A 24,330-nucleotide genomic window follows, 5' to 3' on the forward strand; every position below is an offset into this window, starting at 1 on the left:
CACCAGCAATGAAAAAAGTGTGCAGCTGGTTGCTGGTAAAGGACAACATCTCAAAGGGTTTGACCTTCACGCTTCCTCCGTCTCCCATGGTTCTCACCACGGACGCCTCATTAGAAGGTTGGGGAGCTGTTCTGCAGGAGCTACATGTGAGTGGTCATTGGGATCCAGATCAGCGCAGGTTCCACATCAACCTATTGGAACTCAAGGCTATTCGCTTGGCCCTACAGGCCTTTCTGCCACGGATTCAGAATCGTGCAGTGCTGCTCCGCACGGACAACACGACGGCCATGCACTATGTAAACAAGCAAGGCGGGACGAGATCCCGAACACTTTCCAAGGAAGCTCAGGAGATTTGGGACTGGGCGATTCTCCACAACATTGCTCTTACAGCGGAGCACCTCGCGGGGCTGCTCAATACAACAGCGGATGCGTTGAGTCGCCAAAGATCGATCAGTCACGAATGGGAATTGAACCAAGCCATTCTCGACGAGGTCTTCACATGCTGGGGAACCCCAACCATAGACCTGTTTGTGACTCCAGAGAACGCCAAATGCCCGTTCTACGCAAGCAGGGATCACCATCGGGGATCCTTGGGGAATGTGCTTTCCATTGCCTGGTGCGGCGCATTTCTCTTTTCCTTTCCACCAATACCCCTGATCCCGAGACTAATCAGGAAGATCAAAGAGGAACCTTGCCGAATGATTTTGATTGCACCAGCATGGCCCCAACAGTTCTGGTACACAGAACTCCTTCTACTTTCTCGGGATCTGCCAATTCATCTGCAGCCGGTTCCGTCTCTCTTGACGATGTCTCAAGGTCAGGTGCTCCATCCAGATCCGAGCTCACTCCACTTGACAGCGCGGCTCCTGAGTACTGAGAATTTCAGGACCTGAACCTCACCAAGGAGTGTAAGGATATTCTGTCTCAGGCCAGAGCCCCAAGTACGAATAAGACCTATCGGGCTAAGTGGAAAAGGTTCTGTCTCTGTTGTCAGAGACAGAGTCTTCACCCATACACTTCAGCTCCGCATCAGATTTTGCCATATATTCTTTCTCTGGCTAAATCGGGTTTGGCTCATTCTTCGATCAAAGTACATCTGGCAGCCATCTCTAGATACAGACGGACATCTTCAGGTCCTTCGCTTTGGTCTGCGAGGATTGTGAAAAAGTTCTTGAAGGGCCTTTTCAGGGTTTTTACTCCGGTCCGGCCTCCTCCACCAGTATGGCAGCTTAATTTGGTATTGGCTCATCTGATGAGAACCCCTTTTGAGCCCATTCATAGGGCGGACCTTAAATTTCTATCGTGGAAGCTGGCTCTTCTCTTAGCTTTGACATCAGCTAGAAGGATAAGTGCGCTCCAAGCTTTTACAATTGGAGAACCTTTTCTACAGTTTAAGAAGGACGTTCTGATTCTGAGAACAAATCCAAAATTCATTCCGAACGTTCCATCTGAATGAGCCGGTAATTACCACGACCTTCTACACCAGCTGAGAGGTCTTTACATTCTTTGGACGTTCAGAGATGTCTGAAATTTTATCTGGAACGCACAAAACCTTTCAGGAAGTCTGCTCAACTGTTTGTCTCTTATAGTTCCCCGCGGAAGGGACTTCCGCTGTCAAAGCACAGTATCTCTCGTTGGATTTCCAATGCTATCCAATTTTGCCATCAAGAAGCGGGTAAGCCGCTGCAAAGACTAGTTCGTGCTCATTCAACGAGATCTATGGCATCGTCAGTGACTCTATTTTCAGGAGTCCCTATCAAGGACATCTGTAGGGCAGCTACGTGGAGCAGTACCCACACCTTCACGAAGCACTACTGCCTGGATTCTTCGATGAAGAATGATGCAGCTGTTGGACAGGCTGTCCTGAAAAATCTTTTTCAATGAGAGGTGAGCTTTCCCTACAATCCCTCCTTCCTGTATTGCACATTTTGTATCACTTGTTGTATTCCTGGCTATGGAAACATTTATGGTTTGTTTCCTGTGAGGATAACTATGTAACATGTAATGCTATTCATGTAACAAAATGTGCTTTTATGGCTTACTGCTAGCTATTCTGATACAAAGCAATACTGGGGCGAGAAAACAAGTTACTTACCTGTAACTTTGGTTCCCCAGTAGTGGTAACTTTCATAGATTCCCATGCGCCCACCCTCCTCCCCTGGCCTCTTTTCATGTTATGATTGCTGTTACACAACGGCTTCGAAAATCTGAGGCTCTCTCAGGAAGGTTCGAAGGGGTGAGGCTCTTGTTATGTTATGTTATGTTATGAAAGTACTTTTAGAGCGCACTATCACCGATTGGTTGCTTGGCGCTTTGATCAGTGATAACATGAACATAGAGGGAGAGAGTTATGAAAATGCTTGTCTGAAAAGCCAGGTCTTCAAGGCTTTCCGGAAAGAGAGGAGGTCTTGACAATTCCGGGACTCCATCGGGAGAGAGTTCCACAAGCAGGGAGCGAGGGTGGCAAACCTACGACCTCCTGCACGCTTTAAGTTGAAGGTAGGCGACTGCAGGAGGTTCTGATGGCGTGAGCGTAGGTTGCGGGACGGGGTGTATTTGGAAATCAGATTGTTGATGAATAGAGGGCTTTTACAATATAAGGACTTGAAAATTATGCAGCCAGTTTTGAAGGCACATCGTTGGGCCACCGGGAGCCAGTGTAGTTTCCTGAGGAGGGGGGTGGCTGCCTGGCGCCTGGGTTGGTTCAGAATTAACCTTGCGGCATGGTTCTGTGCCATCTGGAGTCGCTTAACTAGGTAGTTGGGAAGACCTAGATAGATGGAGTTAGCGTAATCCAGATGGGATAATACAGTAGCCATCACCACCTGGGTGAGTGCCTCGGGTGTGAGCAGGCGACGTACCTTCCGAATTTTCTTCAGTTGGAAGAAACACTTGGAGACCACTTGACCAACTTGAGTTTTTCTTCTGATTGGTTGTTGCAGAAAGTTTGGTCTCTTTTACAAAAAGAGGTTGATAAGCTAAAAAATGAGATGAGGCCTAGGCCTAGTTTTCTCTTTTGTACCTATTACTATGGTATTTTTTTTATTTACCGAGGGTCCCATTCCGACGACGGGGAATGATACAAAGCATGGGAATCTATGAAAGTTACCAATACTGGGGAACCAAAGTTACAGGTAAGTAACTTGTTTTCATATATAATATATATATATATATATATATATATATATATATATATATATATATATATATATATATATATATATATATATGTGTGTGTGTGTGTCTGAGTGGCAGTATGGGTGAGAGAGTGGGTGTGCCAGTGGGTGGATGGTGTGTGAGTGACTGTATGGGTGAGTGACTGGGTGCTGGCCATATGAGTGAGTGACTGGTTGCGTACGTAAGTGGCTGTATGGGTGAGTGAGTGGCTGTTTGATTAAGTAAATTGGTGTGTGAGTGGATTTATTGGAGAGTTTTTTTGTGTGAATGGCTGTATGGGTGAGTCGGCAGTTGTAGGAGTGTTTGTATGGATGTGTGAATGGGTATGTAAGTGGATGTGTGAGTGTTTGTATGAGAGGCTCTGTTAAAAGGCTGTATGGGTGAGTGGCTGTATAGGTGAATCCGTGGGTGTTGAGTGCTGTATGGGCCAATGTGTGGCATTATGGGCGAGTGACTGGTTGTATGAGTAGCTGAATGTGTTAGTGAGTGGTTGTATGAGAGGCTGTTTGAGTCTATGGGTGGCAATGGATGAGTGAGTGGTTGTGTAAGTACTTGTCTGGGTCTGTGAATGGGTATGTGAGTGGGTGCACGATAAGTCATATAAGGGTGTAAGTGGCTCTGTGGATGATGTCATCAGTGCTGTCATTTGAGATGTCATCAGTGATGTCACTAACCATATCATGAGTGATGTAACATGTCAGGTCATAAGCATTGCATTGCGGGGCGTAAGCAATAGTTAGCTCAGGTAATTATAACTGCTGAATTTCATTGTTTTTGTACGAGTAAAATCCGTGCCTAACTATAGCCTGTAACCTTTAGTTTTTTCAGTGAATTTGTAAGGTTTAAAACATATTATTTCCTAACTATAACATCCCTGTAACATTCTTTTTTTTAAGTGAATCTCTTAAGGTTTTTGTAATTTTATTTCCTAACTGTAAACTTTGAGAGTGAGTGCATGAGTGTCTCAGTGGATCTGTGAGAGTGTCTGAGTGGGTCTGTCAGTGGGTTGGTGAGTGTCTGAATGGGTCTTTTAGTGGCTGCATAAGTGGGGTAGGTCAGTGTGTGCGTGAGTGTCTGATTGGGTGTATGAGTGGTTGCTTGAGTCTCTGAGTGGTTGCATGAGTCTCTGAGTGGGTCTTCAGTGAGTGCATTAAGTCTTTGAGTGGGAATGGGAGCGGCGTTATGAGAGTCTCAGTGGGTCTGTGAGTGGGTGCGTGAGTGTCTCTGTGTGAGTGCCCTCTGTTTTGCCTTTTCAGCTCGCTTTCTAGCCTCTGTTTTGCCTTTTCCTGCTAGATTTTCTGCCCACCTTTTCCTGTTAGTTTTTTCTGCCCTTTGTTTAGCCTTTTCTGCTCATTTTCGGCCCTTTGTTGTGCCCTTTCTGCTTGTGTTTCTGCCCTCCATTTTGCCTTTCCTGTTCATTCGGTCTCGAGGAGGTGTGGCAGCAAAGCTGCCCCACCCTCGGAGAGATCTTGTAAACAAAAAGGGAGCCTAAGCCCCGCCCCTCCTTTCTATTGGGTAGCGTCGGCGTTCATGGTAAACGCTGGCTTCCCATTAGAAAGGAGGGTTTTCTGTTGCCGCCCTGTCCGCTTTTGGAACGCCCCCTCCGGACATGTAGCCTGCATTATGGCCGTCGTGACAAAGTTTCTTATCTGAAGCTTCGTCACGCTGCCTTGTTAGGTCTTGCTAGTTTAAGTAGGAAGCAGCTGCAAAATGCTGCATGGCCACTCGCTACCGTTATTGCATTTCATATGCATTTTTTAAACTTTTTAATTCTCCATTAGGAAAGTGTATTGTAACACTTGCATGGTCTGCGTTTATTTAGGTTCCGGGTCTATTTACTGTCCCAGTCCGACCCCGGGTGCCGCCGTCTTGGAGGGTTTGTCCGTGTGACTCAGCGCCACATCCTGCAGGTCACATGACTGGCAGTCCGTGCCTGGCGCAGCCACAGACCGTGGGAGACAGCAGTGTGCATGAGGCAGGTGTGTGTGAGGGAGACATAGCAGTGTGTGAGGGAAAGATACAGCAGTGTGCGTGAGGCCGGTGTGTCTGTCTGAGGGAGATACTGCAGTGTTTATTTATTTTATGTATTTATTTTATACGTTTTTATAGCGGACTTTACCCGAAGGTGTCAGAGCGCTTCACAATAGGAACAGTGTGTGTGAGGGAGACAGACAGCAGCCTCCGTTTGTGTATGGGTAACGGAGAGAGGCAGCTGTGTATGCCTGAGGGAGTGTGTGTGTGCGAGGGAAAGATAAGTGTGTGAGTGTGAGACATCGCTGTATATCTCCGGGAGAGTGACAGCAGAGTAAGAGTGACAGCAGAGTGAGAGTGACAGCAGAGTGAGAGTGACAGCAGAGTGAGAGTGACAGCAGAGTGAGAGTGACAGCAGAGTGAGAGTGACAGCAGAGTGAGAGTGACAGCAGAGTGAGAGTGACAGCAGAGTGAGGGGAGACAGCAGAGTGAGAGTGACAGCAGAGTGAGGGGAGACAGCAGAGTGAGGGGAGACAGCAGAGTGAGGGGAGACAGCAGAGTGAGGGGAGACAGCAGAGTGAGGGGAGACAGCAGCGTGAGGGGAGACAGCAGCGTGAGGGGAGACAGCAGCGTGAGGGGAGACAGCAGCGTGAGGGGAGACAGCAGCGTGAGGGGAGACAGCAGCGTGAGGGGAGACAGCAGCGTGAGGGGAGACAGCAGCGTGAGGGGAGACAACAGAGCGAGAGAGACAGCAGACATTTCATTTCTTTTTCTTTTTTTTTTTCATAATCTTTTTTAAAAAGTTTGCTGAACTCTCACAGGTGGCTATGCTGGATCCTGCGGGACTGCACTGGCGCACAAAATATCTCTTTTTAGCACATGGTATGCGGGTTGGGTCCATGTGAGGCCATCCCCCAAGGACAAGGGGAGCAGGGTAACCATACCCTGCTCTTTTCTAGATCTTCTTTTTGTACATATTTTCAGGACTTGGTTGCCAAGTCACTGAGGCTAATTTTGAAGAAAACATTTTTACCTAAAGCAGGCATGGATTCTCACCTTCTTGATCTGGGACTATCCCTTGTATTTTAACTTGCCACCTGCTCCCACTGTATAGCTCAAATAATAAGTGTAAAAATATTTTTCCGTACCTCCAATGCATACATTTCTTTTATAATGTGGTGTGTGTACCTTATAAAAAATTATGCAAAGTAAATAATACATCAGGAGAGATGCTTGCCTTTCTGAGTGTGGTTTATTCTGCTGGTTGGGTGTGAATTGCATATCGATCAGAGTTCCCACTCCTTAACTCTGTAACTAGGATCTGCATCCATTTAACCCATTTTCCAGTTCAGCCAACACTATAGTTTGGAGTAAAGTTTCTCACAGGAGACCAGACGCGCCTCTGCGGAAGCTCCTCCCTCAAGGCAGGGCGCGCCTCCTTCAAACCCGCCCCGCTCCTTCCTGTGCTCCTCCTCCCAACGCCAAGGCGGGACTCTATTCAGGCCTCCGCTGCCTGGCAACTGCCTCTCCAATGCCGCGCACACCCTGTCAGCGCCGGACCTCCCCCACACTCTCCTCAGCGGGGAAGTCGTGTTTCTCAAGGGCCCAGACTCTCCTCTGACCCTCCGCCAATCTATGCGGGACCAGACGCCAGGGGCGCCGCCGGCTTCAATCCACCGGAACCACGCTCCCACCACAGGAGATCCACTAGTGCAGCGGCGGAGAGGCCACACAAGAGCGGGGAGCTCAGGTCAGTCCGGAGGCACGATAGGACAGGCTCAAGTGGGTTACAGCAGGGCAGCTAGGTTTTGGGTCATGCCGGGGGCTGGGTGATAATTAGCATAAGGGACTATTCCACCAAGGTTTCAGCCCCTCACGGAAGGCAGCCCTACTCACCCTCACCAGCCTGGTCAAGTTCCCTCAGTCCACGACCTGGCCTTCCACTAGGGGTACTGGTGGTATCGTAGTTTCAGATGAAAATGTCCTCGCAGGGTCAGATCAATGGGCTGCGGGTAGCATCACATATAGGAGTAGCAGCCCCTGAAGGCAGTCAACCCCCCCACAGTGCGCCAACCTCCTCACTCCACAGCCTGTACTTCAGCTTGGCCTCTCTCTCCACATACAATCTCCAAAATGGCCGCCCAACATTCCACCTTATATAGCCTGGGCCCAGAGTGTCTAGAGTAGACCAGAAGGTTCTGGAACCCCTCATGTCACCCTATGGCCCAAGGCTGTGAGGTAAATCTAGACAGGCCACCATTTTGTGAGAGTGCCTACTCTCCCCATTTTGAAAGGAGCACCTGCGCCCCACCATTAATCAGTAATATTGGTGCGCCCGGAGTTTTTAAGCCAACACATAAAAAAACATAGTGGACGCAAAAATGGGAGGCAGAAAGGGAGAGAAAAAAATAAGGAGGCGCTAGGTGGCGCCGGACTAAGATGGCCGCGCTGTAGTGAGGCTCTCGCCTGGTCGAGCCTTCATCCATCCTCCGTGCCATCCTGACCAGAATTCACTGCCTGCTGAAAGTGTGCCCTGAATCGCCTTGTCGAGAGGCACTTATCGGTACCCTCGCCTCCCGTCTGCCATATCGGGGGCCGGCGGAATCTGCCTCGTTCTCAGCGTGCGGATCCACTCACGGTCCTGTGGTGCCCTCCTGCCGTGGGAGCGAGCTAGGTGAGGCCGGGGATCAGAGGCCTACATGGAACTCCCTGCGTCCCGACCGACTACTCTATTTGGATCCCCCTGCTGCTGCGTGATACGCCGGAGCTGACGGACGGGGAGGTGAGAGTCCCCTACGGTCACGGACCTGCGCGGTTTCTCCTTGCTGGAGCCCGCTGGGGAGCGCCGGCCATGACGCACCGCTGGGCCTTGCCCCGTGACCGCCGCCACCTAATTTGCCCGCGCTCCTGACTTGTGGCCCCCCCATAGCCTTGCCGCCTCTGGAGACCCGAGGAGTGACGGGAGAGGACCAACTGCCGCATGGCCACCATGGCGCAACACGTGGCATAACGCCCGGATCGCACTCAAGACTGTGCTGGTTCTCCCCTGCTTAGACCACATTGCAGGTGGACTGGAAACATCGCGCCGCTGCAGGCGGAGCCTCCATTGCTCCCCTAGTCCGCCCTGGTGATATCCTGCGACATAGCTGCGGCCGGCTTGGGGTAAGGCCTGAACTGTTTTGCACTGCCGCCGCGGGATCTGAGGTGGGGTGCGGTGCGGTGCGGACTGACTGCTGCGGCCCTCTGGCAAACCACACTCAATTTTGCCTTGCGGACTCCATTGGGCGGCATCCCCCTCCCCCCACCATACTTCTCTATATGCACCGCCAGTGCCTGTTTTAAACCTACGCCTGTGCCGCAGCCACGAACATTTGCAGCGCCGCTCGCCGACTCATTCAACAACAGCCTTCCTCCTCCCGGCGCTTTTCTTTTTCGGATCCACTCCCCGGGCTCTTCGACGCTATCCACAAATTGCCTTCTACGCTGGTCCACCAACAGTTCTGTTGCCATTTCGGGGACGAGACAAGGCATTCTTGCGTCCCGGGCTGCATTGAGGGGACCCGAACACTCACTTACAATCACTGGTACTGGGGACGCAGGGAGGACCGCCCAAAAACTCCTTTTCCTTCGCCGGGCCGGTGGCCTCCACCTCCATTGAACTCGACCACCACGAACCTGGCGGAATCTGCTACCGCGACATCACGGACACCGAGGCGTACCATGGGCCGCAGCGACGCCAAACAGTCCAAAATTCCACTTGAGGCCAAAAAGACTTCCAGAACGATGCCGGGACCGGAGGGGAGCCCTACCACACCGGCCCCACCAGAGGAAGAATGGAAATCCCGACTTCTAGGCATGAGACAAAGCCTCTCAACAATCGACTCCAAGATCGACACCATAAATGCGCGCATGGATGGGGTTGTGGCGAAACTGGATCAACACGACACCCGCATAAAGGAGGCCGAGGACAGGATCTCTGAACTGGAAGACGGGACCACCTCTACCAATCGTCAGGGCACGCAAATGGACAGACTCCTCAAGGTAATTGCAGACAAAAACGAGGATTTGGAGGCCAGGTCCCGCCGAAATAATGTCCGAATTTTAGGCCTGGCGGAATCCACAAACACTGGGAAGATGGAGACTTTCGTGGAGAACCTGGTGGTCGAACTGTTTGGGAAGGACTCCTTCTCTGCACACCTCATCGTTGAGCGAGCCCATAGATCCCTTGTTGCACGCCCCCCTCCAGGGGCTACACCTAGGCCCATCATAGCGCGTTTCTTGAACTATAGAGACCGTGATGCGGTACTGCGTCGGGCACGATAAACTACGGCAACACAACCTTATCCTTCTTCCCGGATTTTACCCCCTCGGTGCAGGAAGCGCGGCGTAAATTTGTGGCGGTCAAAAAGAAGTTACAATCCCAGGAGCTCCCCTACGCCATGCTTTACCCTGCGAAATTAAAGATCTCCTACCAAGGCAAACACCACATCTTCACAAACCCACAGCAGGTGGAGGACTTCCTCAAGCAACATAAGAGGGATCATGCCGGGGGTGATGCGGGTGGACACTGCTCCAGATCACACTCACCGTTGGAACAACAGGGCTGAAAGTGACTGGACTCCTGCCTGGCCCACGAGACCCGTATTCCTGACATAGCTGTTCGCGAGGTGCTGTGACTCCGGTGAGGTACTTTTACTGACTTACTATTCACTGGTCTATGTGACACTAAGTGCTCGACACCCCACCTCCGTCCCATGGGAGACAACTGGGTTGCTACCTGGTGTCTTGTGGGTGTGAGTAAGAGGTGGGAGGCAAGTCGGGCGCCCCTAGATACGATTCCCCAAAGGGCGAGCCCCTTTGCGACCTCTCCCTCCATAGTGGAGAGACGAAAGTAGCATGTTTTGTTTTTCTTTGGTTTTGGGTGGGGGGTGGGTATTCTTTGCCCGGCGAGTTGGGGTTGCCGGTGTGGGAGGGTGGATGTCCCAACACACTACTGGAATAGCTTTACAAATTTTAGCACTATTAAGGGACGGGACTGCCAAAACGAGCTACGGGATTTCTAGTTGCACTTATGATGTTGTTTATTACAAGAATCTTGATGTCATGCTTATGTGGTACAAATTTCTGTATTTCCTGGGATGGGTGACGTAACAAATGTGCAACCTGCCCAACAACTGCAACTGACTTCATGGAATGTAAGGGGGCTTAACGACCCACGGAAAAAAAGGCAGATTTTGGGTTACCTAGATCGACAGGGTGTGTCCATTGCCATGCTCCAAGGAACACATTTACTGTCGGGCAGCCCCCCCTTGTTTGCATCCCGCTGGGCCTCTTGTAGAACATTTTCGTCCTATTCGAATTACGCTAGGGGGTCACGATCCTAGTCAAAAGAGGGGTGCACTTTACCCCGGCAGGGTTTGAGGCTGACGCGTGTGGCAGATATTGCATGGTTTGGGGCAGACTTCATTCACACACAATACTTTTTGCATGTTATTATGGTCCTAATACAGATGACCCAACTGCTCTCCTTACACTCTGGGGTAAAATCCAATCAATGGGTATTGCTCACGTAATTCTGGGAGGTGATTTTAATACTGCACTCCGCCCGAGTATGGACGCCCGAGTATGGACAGATCCCACCCACAGGCGGTACACTACACGCACACGCAACGCACTCTATCAGACATCGTGGAGGAACACCGCCTGATTGACGCTTGGAGGCATGCACACCCTTCTCTCAAGCAGGGCACACACTTCTCTGCCATACACTCTACCTGGGCACGTCTTGACTAGGTATTTTTGACAGCGGGCCTTTCTCCCTGGTTGGTCAAGGCCTCACACCTCGCCTGTACCTTCTCGGATCACTCACCAGTACTCCTGTCATTACGCATTCCTCTAAACGTTTCCCCTTATTTAAGCTGGCGCCTCAATCCTGCACACCTCACTGATTCGGCCTTTAAGACGGAATTAGAACAAGATATAAAAGATTTTTTTGAGCGTAACATATCATCGGTATCCAGTCTCACAACAGTCTGGGAGGCCTTCAAGGTCACTGTGAGGGGGTAGTGCATCGCTAAGGGGGGAGGCGTCCTCAGATCCCTACGAGAAGAACTATGCAAACTTGAACTCGAGCTGCGACAATTGGAACGTGATATTGACCACCCCACACACAGCCATACAGCCAAAGCTCAACTTCGGAAGAAACTAAATGACTATGCAGACTTAGCGGAGAAAGAATGTAAGTTCTTAGGGAAAACACACACTGCCCGTAGATATGGTGAGGGAGACAGGCCGGGTAGGGCACTAGCGTCTGCTGTTAACCCCCCCAGATACCACACCTACATCACCACCCTACTGGATGAACATAATGTGCCTCAGCGGGACCTATCAGAACAACTCGGGGTTCTTACTGATCACTATTCCACGCTTTACACTTCTCAGAGACACACCCCGATTAATTTAAATACTTATCTGGACGACAGTGCGCTAGCATGGCTAGGCCCGTCACAGCAGAAATTCCTTCACCACCCACTCGAGTTGGAGGAAATAACGGATGCTATAATGTCCATGAAATCGGGCAAATCTCCGGGCTCGGATGGTCTACCAATTGACTTTTACAAGGCCTATATACACGTTCTAGCCCCGATCCTACAACAGGTGTACTACACGGCTCTCGAGGAGGGTATTCTACCGACCACTATGCGCGAAGCCCTTATAACCTCACTGTTGAAGCCAGGCAAACCGCCAGAGTCCTGTGACTCATATAGACCCCTTTCCCTTTTGAACTCGGACATTAAAATATTGGCAAAAGTACTTGCATCGCGCCTCAACTTACTGATGGAACGGCTGGTACTGCCGGATCAGGCAGGATTCGTCCCAAACCGCGCGACTTCCCATAATCTGCGTACGCTTCAGGCAGTAATACAAGACATTAACCCCACATGCGAGGCGGACGCCATTTTTCTTGATGCCACAAAGGCATTCGATTCACTGGAATGGGACTACCTCCTGGCGCTACTAGAACGGATGGGCTTTTCGTTTAGTTTCCTTGACTGGATCCGCTTACTTTATCACCAACCCCAGGCTTCGGTGGTGCTAAACGGTTCCCGTTCGGCCCCCTTTGTTATTCACCGGGGCACACGACAGGGGTGCCCGTTATCCCCAGTCCTATTCGCAATTGCAACTGAGCCTCGTCAGCCAAACTACGCCAACATCACAATCATCGCTCCCTTATATACCCAGAGAGACAATTGCTTATTGCATTATATGCTGATGACATGACCCTTTATGTGCACAAGCCTCAGGAGAACCTAAACCCCTTGCTGCGCGAGATCACCAAATTTGGGGGTATCGCAGGAATACACATAAATTGGTCGAAATCAGCTCTGTTTCCATTGACTGATAGGACTGCACAATTTCCTTTGGATTATCCCTTGATCGGAGAGTCGGATGAGATCAAATACCTGGGCATCAAAGTGACTCGAAACCGTGATACCCTCATCAGGGCCAATTACGGTTCAGTTCTGGATAAACTGACTGACAGCGTAACTAGGTGGATCCACCTCCCACTTTCTATGGCGAGGCGTATCTCCCTGATCAAAAGGGTAGTATTACCTAAGCTGCTGTACCTTTTCACTAACATCCCGTACAATCCGGGCGCCCACTTCTTTCGGGCCCTTAACTCACAAATGTCCCGTCTCCTCTGGGGTGGGAAACAAACTCGGATTGGCTTAAAGACGCTGATGCTACCATACCATCAAGGGGGATTTGACGTGCCCAATTTTCAGCGCTATTATGACTGTGCACAAGGTCACTTCGCGGCATATTGGCTACATCCTCCTCCATTTATGGCGCACTTGGCTGTTGAAGATGGCTATATGAGACCAGAACAACCGTCAGGTTATCTCTACTCTAGAGCCAAGACAGTAGACTGCGATCCCACCACTGTGGACTGCACGGTGCTTGCCTGGAGACGCTTAGCCGAGGCCATGGGAACGCCATTTCTCTACTCACCTCGCATGATCCAAGACTGAGTGTAACTTGTGAAGAACTTGGCCGTAAAATGCTTACGAGGCTAGCAATTCACACATGGGGAGACCTGTATCTCCAGGGCAGTTTCCGCACATCGGCGCAATTCTTTGGAGATGTTACCCCCTCGGTCATGGATACGTTTCTATACGTGCAACTGAGACAGGGCGTCAAGGCAGTTACTCCCCACTTTCCAGATGAACCGGATACGATGGCGCCCCTTCATGCCCTGCTCCAGTCAGATAACCCGAAACATGTTGTCTCCATGCTTTACAAACACACACAGGCAGTCCCTTCTCCCCCTCTTTTAGAGCGGGACGAGAATGGGACGGTGATCTAGACATACCACTGTCGGATGAACAATGGGAAGAGAGCTGCTCGCACACCGCCGCAGTGACGGGTAACACACGCCTCAGACTGGTCCATTATAAATTTCTACACCGACTCTATTACACCCCGGCCAAACTGCACCGCTTTCGCCTCCGAGATGATGACCGTTGCATGTGTTGCAGGAGAGAGGGGGCGGACTTCTTCCACCTCGCGTGGACGTGTCGTGCTGTGGAGACTTTCTGCGATGAGGTGTTTGCAGCCTTGTCTGACATGGTAGGCACGACCGTGTCACCATGCCCGAGGATTGCTCTATTGGGGCAGGCATGTCCTGCCCTGCAGGCTCACCATAAATTTTTTGCGCTAGGCCTCCTTTTGGCGAAACGACTGGTGGCGTGTCGGTGGGGGAGAGGTCGTGCCCCCAAATTCAAGACCTGGTTGACAACGATGACCTCATGGCAAGACCAACTGTCTAATTATGTGAGCTTTTGCCGCATAAATCAAGGCCCAAAGACATATGGGGTCCTCTTACGGCGTACCTTCTCCGACTTCAGACCGAGGACGAGACTGAGCAACAGGAGGCCACCTCTGCGATACCAGACCCTGACAGTACCCCTAAGTGAAGTTACCTATCGCACTCACCTCATTACATATGCTAGGCACATGATGTGTAACACTGTACGTGGTACCCTATATATACCAGAGCTCCTGTAATACTTTACCATCACCCATTATACCCCCGGGATATCAGTGTTCTACATTTCACACTAGCTGCAACGGTTGCAACAATGATGAAATAGTCACATTTCCTGTTTCCTAGATGCGGTCCCCTAACCCTAAGGACATACACTTAGCATGACGTACTAATAAACGACACATAGGCTAGTAAAGTCAATGTCTATTTATTAGTCATACCCCTCCCCCTCCATGTTCTTTGGATTGATTCACCAGGTGCAGAGAACATTAGGTTGGAATATTGTGCCTGCACAATAGTCAAGGATACAACACTAGCGCTCCGCGCCTTACGATCCTTTTCTCCACATACCCGACATGGTGGCCACACAATGGAGGGGAACAGTTTGCACTCGTCCCACAAGTTTGTTGGGCTTAACAAAAGGTTAAAAGTAAAGTTAAAAAATCGAGAAACCTCAAGCATTCATAGTTTGGTATGCCTAACTCTCTTCATCATTACAGAATGCATCCTTACGCAGCTCATAGTAGCCTTACTCGCGGCCGGCCCGGATGGGTTGTAGGCGGCTTGCCGTGTTAGACACATGCTTTCTTTTTCCTTTTTTTCAGTAAATGATTTACTTTAATGTCACTGACGAAGCTGCCGGCCTGTGATTCCAGGTTGTAGGCGAATAAAGCTGTGTAATTATCTGCCTCAATAAAGGTTTTCAAAAAAAAAAAAACGTGTTCTGCTGCTCACAAAGTGAATGAGCAACAAAGATGCCTTTAAATCTTGTTATCATGTCACATTTGCTGGATTTCAGAGACAGCGGTCAAAGGTCAAATTGTCTTCCTACGTTTACTTTTCTTTCTGTGACTGAAGTTAGAGGATTTTGTAAAGTGAACTGTGCCGAGCTGTGCAAAGCCTATGAAAAGAAAGGTTGTAAGATTACAGGTTTTTTTCTTAACTCAACACTGAAATAGCTAATAAGTTAACTATTCAAACCTTTCAAATATATTTTACTAGTTATAAAGACACATTTTTGTAATTCTGTGATGGAAAAAATAGTTTAGAAAATCAGAACACTTTACTTGGTGATGTGCACATTTTAAATATTTTTGCTGAAACTCAATTTCGAAACATTGTTTATGCGCTATATAATTTTATCAATACAACTACATATTAGTTTGAAAGTTTTGTGGACATTTCAATGGAAAATGTGCGATCTTTGAATGAACGTGCAGTACCACTCCATGCTTTAGTAATATATTTAAAACAGTGAGTTTTTAAACATGAACTGAGAAATATTCCTACTCCTGCCCAGATGAAAGTGCTATTAGTGAACTAATAGGGAAGCTAGGGATCATGTGTACCGTATATGTGGGTTCGATTCTTATTATACATGGAGAAAACATTTAGTATAGTAAAGAAAGAGTTTTTTTTGTACCGCAGAAATAGTGAACCTGCATATCAGAAGGTGCTCTCTTATGTGGTAATGAAGGAAAAGGCAGCTCCATAAAACAAAATATTTACCTTTGATCACACAATTTGTGACCAGTTTATAGGTCAAGTACATTACAGTTAGGTCAGGTAGATTATTCGAGTTACTAGACCTGCAAGTCTAGTAACATTTTAATGATTTTTCGAGCCCTGTTCTGATCAGTGAAAATCATTGTGAGCTGCTGAAGACTAAGCAACTCCCACAATACCAGATGCCCCCACACCCAGCTTAATTGACTTTAAGCCTAATGTCCATAGAGCCAGATACTATGGTTTGAACAACATACTTTGACTAAGGTCACTGTGACGGTGCTGCCATGTGTGGAGATGTATGAATGGGAAATATGTGTATGGGTGACTGAGAGACACTGTTGTATGTACTTGTGGCTCATGACATACCTTTCGCCATATGTGGCACTATTACATGTGTAACGCAAATGGGAGAAATTTAAAGTGTAGAAAAATGTTCTGCAAAAATTTTCAGAATAAGGAAAAAATGTCTGCACTTTCAATTTCTCCCCCTTAAAATAATTAAGTAAATAAGTAAAACTTTGTTTATATGGATTCCTTAAAACTCGTCATTTAAATGTTTTCCCATTTCCAACTACCACATTTACAAACACAAAGCTTCTTGCCACCAGTGGCCTGTAGACATGGTGCCATATTTATAACATAAAAATACATTTGTTTCAATGCTAGGAATTTTAAGTAAAGAAACAATCGTCATAAAACATTAAGGGTCTCATTACGATGTCGGTCAGAAAGCATTCTGACCGATTCTGTTTCAGAATGGTTTCCGTCCGATCGGGTTCGGGGAGTCCGACCGACTGATTACAATGATTCCGAGCACCGTTCAGTCAGACTCCCATTGACTTCAATGAGAGCCTGTGTTCTGACCAACAACACAGGCTTCAATTGAAGAAAGGAGTGGTCACGGAAAACCTTGCACCCTGTGGCGAGCACCCCTTGGGCCTACCACACCATGCATGGTTGGAAAGAGTTGACCCATGGGTACCCCCACGGGTGCCAACCGGAGGTCACTGGGTGAAGGGGGGCCTCTTACGGGCCTCCAAAGTCATATTCTGACAGCCAAGCTGTTTCCGAAAGACCGATTCGGAAAGGCTGTCCGAATCCAACATCGTAATTTCTCGGTCGGAAACATGGTCCGTAGAGACGTACGAGTCTGCTCCGACCAACTCGGAGTGTCCGAATGCCGTTCGGACGCGTGTCTGAACCGAGTGGGACAGTCCGACCGGTTTCCAACCATCGTAATCAGTCGGTCTGAAATGTTTCCGAGACTGTCGGAACCAAGGCGACACTGATTAGGACTAACTAACTAACTAACCAAATGCCCCTCGGAGCCTTTCGGGCCAACATCGTAATCTGCCCCTAAGTAGTAATTGGCTTAATTGAAAGTAGAGAAAGACATTAATACTTACTGTTGCGTGGAAAATGTTTTCTTCACTTTGTTTCTCCCATTTGAAAACATTTTCTTTTCTGTTATAAATATGGCACTGTGTCTACTGGCCACTGGGAGCAAAAGGCCTACTGCTTGTAAATGCAACAGAAAATTAAAATGATAGTTAATCATTAAGGTAGTTTAAAATTGTAATTTTCTGCCATTTAAAAGCATTCAGAAACATCATTTTGTTTTCACGCTCCACTATTGAATTGACAAGGACTTTTATTTAGGAGTTAAATACTCAGTTCTTTACCCCTGTACCCCAGCCTGGCCCATAAATCAGACTGAGCACTGCTCATTATCAGGCTCGCAGCCTTCCCTTAACTTAAAAAAAAAATGTGACCCAATGCTTAATTAAAAATGAACTCAAGGTTGTGAGCTACTCTGAAGGTGTTCGGGAGCTACTTGTAGCTCGCGATCGACTGGTTGGAGACACCTGCTTTAGGGTGATCCGTCAAGCGGGGGGCAAAGAAAAAAGGGCGGTTTGAAAAAAGAAAAGTGTGTTTCCCATGTTAATTCTCTGAAAGATTTTAGACTTGACTGCAGCTCGAACCACTGGATGGAATGACACCAAATTTAGCAGAAAGGTAGTTTATGTTCCAGAAAGCATGCTTTTTAAATTTGGTGTACATCCGTTCAGTCGTTTTTGAGATATTAAAGGAAATTCTAATTTATATATTTGGGCAGAGCATTAGGAAATATATCTCATGGTGGGATCTGATTAGCTGCCACCACTTTATCCAGGAAGTGTTGGCAGTCATCCTGGGACCAATATAAATGATAGCACCCCATTGAAATGCATTGTAGTAAATGGCAGGTTTTGAGGGTCACAAAAAGGAGAAAACAGGTGATACAGAGTTTAGTGACAATATAAATAATTTTTTGATGGTACAATACAAATTTTAGGAATTGTGCCTTAAAGAGCATAAACTATTGGAAATAAATAAAGTGTTATTGCGTAATATGTCGGAGCCGATGGCGGGAGTGCGGCAGGCATGGGAGGGTGAACTGGGCTGTCTGGAAGACAACGACTAGAGGGAGGCGATGGAAGCATCCAGAGAGACGATGATAACTGCTCAGTTTCGTTTGATCCAACTTAAGATACTTCATACAGTATATCTCACAAGGGCCAAGCCTTGCCGCATGGGCCTGATCCCCACGAGGAACTGTCTGCGGGCAATGACCCAAGGGGGGTTTACCTCACACTTTCTGGCACTTCTGTGTCACTGGGCTACCCCCTGAAATACTTTAAGAACCGGAAGGAATATGTGGACTGTAGAGGGATACAGTTAGAGCCGTGCACAGAGAGGCCATAGGTGGATGGTGGGGTCACAAGTCTGTGTGGAATGGACAATACAGTGTGAGAGCAGGATAATCAGCCCCTGCCCCGCTGTAGTTCAGCTGTGAAATGTAATATATCTTTTCTGCCTTCTAGTAATAATGGAATGTATTCCGATTTGTTGGATTGGTGCTGTGCTCATAGTGCTGATTTTCACTGAAAGTTGTAAAATCAATAACGTTTTTAAAAAACATTTAGAAATTGTGGTGTGTTCTAAGGTGACAAGTCTTCTGCTGGAATTTCATCAATCATGTTTGAGAGAGAACTGTTTTCTCATTATTTTCTCATAGAGGTTATGGAAGGTGCTCCAGAAGCTAAAATGTGAGCATATTTTCTGTAAATTCACACTACCTTATTCAGTCATAAGAATGAAGTTTGACATTCTCACTAAATTATGCTCTACCAAAGGAGAAGCTTGTCATTTAATTCCCTTGTGATCTACTGCAGCACCCCAGAGTGTTCTAAAGAATAACTAAAGCAGTGACAAAAGTATGGAACACCTGAAGCCATCTTGAGTGACTCAAACTGGTAGAATTGAAAGCATTTAGTTTAGAAAGGAACAAAATGAGGGGGGTTCAGTTTTGTTATAGAAATTGTTGTTATTGCTGTAGAAAGAAACAGTAGGACACATTTTAAGTGAGTTCTCGAATATCTTCCTCTTCAATTTCATTAAAACATTCTGACATGCAGATTGAAATATGCACTTTCAACACCAGCAGCGGAGTGGCAGTTAACTCTCTGGTGATCTGCAGCTTTACTACAGTGTTCTAATTTGCAACTTGAGCGCTAACATTTTGAATTTATGCCAAAAGTGTTGCCCATCTGAATGCTATCTTGATGGAATCGAAGTGGAAAACTGAAAACATTAGGGAGCTTCATAACAAATAAGTCTCATTAGGTGGCCAACAGAGGAAAAAAGAGCCCAAATGTAGTACACATCACCCACATGTAGCCCAAGTATAGCCCAATGACAGAAGTGTGCAAAACACTACATTCTTCTTCTCTTCTTTTTTTTTTTTTTGCAGTTTTATATAGCGCAGTCTTGACTCGAAGGTATTGGAGTGCTTTGCCATGAGCATCAGTTATATTGCACAAGAACATATTGATTTTAGTATTAGGCATGGGGAGATTAAGTGATTTGCCCAGAATCGTAGGATGTCGAGGTGATGCTGAAACTCAAACCTGGTTTCCCAATTGTTAAGTCTGCAGCTCTGGCCGTAACGCTTCTCCCCTCCCTTAAGTGTAACATACAATCAAGTGATCAACTGGATAAAAAAATCATAAAGATAGCAAATTATTCAAAAGTACTGTGTTGTTATTTGAGAACTCAGTAATATGTCCTCATTTTAGTTGTTTAGAGCACTAACAATAATTTCAATGGGAATAAGAACCTCTCATGGAGAAGGGTGCAGAGGCAACACGTTGACCAGGCTGGGGAGGCAGGAGGAGCAGTGGCAGCACAACGGACCATGGCGGGCAGGGGAAAGGGGTTAGGAGCAACACACCAACCATGCAAGAAAGGCAAGAGAGGTTGCGGTAATATAAAAGACCATTGAGGGCAGAAGGATGAGGCAGTTGCAATACAACCATGCATGCCAACAGACCCGATTCAGGCAAAAGACTCCTGATATTTTTAAGCCCAAAAATGCTTCATTTAACTGTCACCTGCCTAAAATCGCCTCTTTTTCAATGTAAGTCAATAGGGAAAATCGGTGCCCCAGGTTCTCTTTTTCAAAATCTCCCTCTCACCAAGTTGAAAATGTTGGCAAGTAAAGTACATTGGATCACGGAGTGCAGGAGGAAAGGGGCGGGGACATGGACTCTGATAAGAGAGGGCAGGAGAGAGTTGGGCAGGTGCACCTAAATGACCTTATAGGGCAGGCATCAGGGGTTGCAGCAGCACAATACACCACACAGGGCAAGCTGAATGACAGTGTAGCACAACGGACCATGGAAAGCAAAAGGGAGGGGACAGGGCCATGCACATGGACAACAGAAAGCAGAGGGGAAAGAGGCAATGGCAGCAAGCTAACCATACCGGACAGACAGGAGGTACAGTTGCAGCATAACGGGCCATGAAGGGCAGGAGGGAGGGGTCAGGGGTACAACAACGGACCAGACAAGGCAGAAGGGATGGGATAGGGGCCTGCTTGTACATGGAAAACAAAGGGCCGGGGGCAAGGTGTCAGGGCTGGAGCAGCAAGATGAAGGGCAGACGAGATAGGCACTGGAAGCACAACACACCATGGAGGACAACAGTGAGACTATAATGGCATACACACAGACAATTGAGGGAAGCTGACCACAAAAGGGCAGATGAGAGGGGCTGTGGCTGCACAGAAGGCCATGCATGTCAAGTGGCAACACAACAGCCATGGTGGGCAAGAGGGAAGGGGCAGGGGCATGCACAAATTACCATGTAGGACAGAAGGGCGGGGCAGGGGCTGGACACAGACAGAAGAGACAACAGACCATGCAGGAGGAGTAGTTACAGCACAACAGAGCATGGAAGGCACAAGGGTGTGGCAGCAAAATGAACCATGGAGGACAGGAGGGAGAGGATAGGGGCATGGAACTTGGACAGGCAGGGTGGAGGTGGCAGGGACTGGTGGCAGCCATCTGACCATGCTAGAAGGTGGGAGGGGCAGCGGCATCTCAACAGAACACTGAAGAGTAGAAATGATGGACAGTGGCAGGTCCATGGAACATGGTGATAAAAAATGAGGGAGCAGGGCCATGCACACAGACATTGAAGGGGAAGCAAAGTAGGGACAACAAGCGAAGCACAGAGGCTAAGTGGAGCATAGAATTAGGCAACAGAGGGCAGGATGGGGCAGCAAGCTAACTGTTCAGGGTAGGTGGAAATGGCAGTGCCAGAACAATGGCCCCACAAAGCTGAAAAGAGGTAGCAGGGGCATGGACTTAGACAATGGTTGGCAAGGAGGAGGGGGGCAGGAGTAGCGAGCTTGGGTAGGGGCAGCACTATGCCAGGCCAGACCCTGCATCCAACCCCGACCATGCTTTGTGATGGGCATCTTATTTGATGTTAAAAAACCTCTAGAATTCACTAAAAAAAACATAGGTTACAGAGACGTTATAGTTGGGGAAAGTAGAATTTAAGAAACCTTAGAAATTCAATGAAAGAACCAAAGGTTACAGGGACATTATAGTTAGGCTCAGATTTCACTTGTACAAAACCAGTAAAATTCAGCAGTTATAGTTACCTGAGCTAACTATAAATTACGACCCCACAATGCACTGCTTATGACCTCACATATTCCATTACACATGACATGGCAAGTGACGTTACTGATGACACATCAAATGACATTATCCACAGAACCACTCTCACAGCCACCCACACACCCCTGCACACTCCCATACAGCTAATTGACCCACAAATCTTTGCAGTTGTAAAAACAAAATGACCGCTTCTGGCTTCCCAGTGGAAGGGAAGGCATGTTTTGTCAGATAGTGAAGCACACCCTGTGAAAACCAACCTCTAAACAAAACATGCAATTTCATGCATAAAAATGATGTGCCTCAAAAACCAGGACTGCTTCTGGTAAGTGACTGCAGAATCCACAAAGCCCATAGAGAGAGGGGTGGAGGGGAGGGGGAATCGTACAAGGAGAGACAGCTTTAAAACATACATTATTGTGAAGTGCTTCACACAAAAGGAAAAAAATTGAGTTCCCAAACAATGGGCAGTTGTGGAAGAATAAAAGGAGTCCATCAGGGAGGTGGTAAAAAGGCAGTGTTCAGCAAGAGGAACTAATTCAATCTAGACAGCCTAACACAAATAAAGTCAGTGAACAGAAATCATGCAAATGTGAGTGACCAAAGGCAAAGCCAATGGTAAGCAATAGGGGGAAGGCATTTCGAGATCAGCTTCCAGCATGGCTCCAATATGTCTTTGCAACCAGACAGCTGTGCTTTCTACTTGGCTTTGACCTAAAAACATGCAAGGACGACTAGAATGGCGTATCCAGCTCTGAGGTCTACCTTGGTGAAGTGCTTCAGCTGCCTTTGTATTCTAGGCTGCCTTGTTGCTGCCTTCTACCCCCATGTTCAGCTGACCTCTGCGCTGATATCCAGGTCAAGCAAGCTGCCCAATAACAACTGCCATGGCAGTGTTGCTACAACCTCCTGGACTAGTGGGGAGCTGTTTGAAGGGGGACAGTGAAGGACTGACATCGTATCAAGAGACCTGAGAAGGCGCCGTTGGGCATTCATCTCCTTATGAATGGGGCCCCATCATGTTCGCCAATGCCACTGCAGAAATGCCACCTTTAACTTCCGTTTTCCTTCCGGAGAAAGACACAATACAGAAAGAATCTTTTCTTTCTTTAGGAAACCCCTCACTCACCGACCTAGTTGGTGACATGCTTCATCATCGCGGTCCACCCAAGTGGCCGAGTGCCACTCGGGTGTGCTTAGACGCCTGCAACTGCAAGTGTGATACTAATGTTGGCTAAACTGACCAGAAAGTAGCCCCAAAAATATTGATACTTTCTGGTCAATTTAGCCAATATTAGTATCACACTTGTTTTTACCATATCTTGTGACCCCACATTAAAACACATAAGGATCATCACAAAGATATTTTTAAATCATTCACTTGTAACACTGTCACTTCCTCAAAAAACCAGCTCCGCTGCAGTTGCAGGTGTCGAAGCACACCCGAGTGGCACTCGGCCACTTGGGTGGACCCCGATGATGAAGCATGTCACCAAGTAGGTTGGTGAGTGAGGGGTTTCCTAAAGAAAGAAAAGATTCTTTCTGTATTGTCTTTCTCCGTTTGAATCACTAGGACACTGTGTCCAGGGTATACTCCCTCTTTGTTTTCTGAAAATGTATATTACATCATTGTGCTTCCATTTTAGAGCATGGACAAAATCCATTGCCCTTGTACAGCAATGGGACTAATTACAAAGCGGACTAACACATGCTGATCAAATCAAATCCTGAAACCACGGTCTAATCCTCTACCTTATTCCTACTTCTTAAAGTATTTTTTTCCTTTTTTGGTTGATCAGATATGATTTGTTGCAGCAGTGCTGTTAAGCCAGACTTAAAGATTATATAAGTTAAATGGTACTCTTTTGCCAGGAATCCGTTTTCCAAGCTTGACCTCTTGGAGTTGGCTTTGGGAGCTTTGGACTTAGATCTAAGGTCTGTAAATGTAGGCGGAATTACACCTTCGAGTGAATTTCAGATAAGTAACCTTTAGATATCCATTTAGCAAATACAACTTTTCTTTCTTTTGTTCATTGTGTAAGAAGGCTATTTAATGCTGACATATGCAACGTGAAATTGTTTGCAATCGTGTTAGTCTCTGTTAGCCTTGAAGTGTCTTTACTCTGTTTGATTTTCTTTCTTTTGCTTTTGACAGGTTTTCAAAGAATGAAGCATGACGCTGAACAGAGACACACTAGTGCTTAAAGAAACCTTCATATGTTTTTGTTAAAAATGTAATAAGTACTTTTGTTTATGGATCTTGCGAGAAGTCAACCTGTTTGAAAGAAGATTAACTGTCCTACATTTTATGGTTGAAATCATACAAAGTGGCCATTCTTTGTTCTTCTGGATTCACATTTATCACCTGGGAAAGACAAACTGTGCTTAACTGTGGAACTTAATCTTTAAAGACTTGCTTTTTGGACAAAGAATTGATGATTTTAAATGTGTCCTTGCTTTGAAGCATGTTTTACAGTTTATAAATGTATTTGATAATTTATGTTGTTATGTCTTTATTTCCACTTCTGATTTCTTCTCTTCATACCACTACTTTTCTTTTTTATATTTATATATTTCTACAATTAAGTTTACAGGTCTACTCGTTAGTGTGCATGG

General features: G+C 47.3%; 1 protein-coding gene across 2 annotated transcripts in view; it reads left to right on the forward strand.

Annotated features, from left to right (window-relative positions):
• MTLN (mitoregulin) overlaps positions 1-24,000 on the forward strand; it is a 39,475-nt gene extending 15,475 nt beyond the window's left edge. Inside the window, exon 2 of one of the 2 annotated variants that reach the window (XM_086925311.1) lies at positions 23,870-24,000. The gene's annotated coding sequence lies outside the window, so the exon portion shown is untranslated. The remainder of the gene's footprint in view (positions 1-23,869) is intronic. The other variant, XM_086925310.1, reaches the window with a different exon arrangement.
• The last annotated feature ends 330 nt before the right edge of the window (positions 24,001-24,330 follow it).

The sequence above is a fragment of the Lissotriton vulgaris genome, chromosome 6 (assembly GCF_964263255.1).
Source record: "Lissotriton vulgaris chromosome 6, aLisVul1.2, whole genome shotgun sequence".
NCBI lineage: Eukaryota > Metazoa > Chordata > Amphibia > Caudata > Salamandridae > Lissotriton > Lissotriton vulgaris.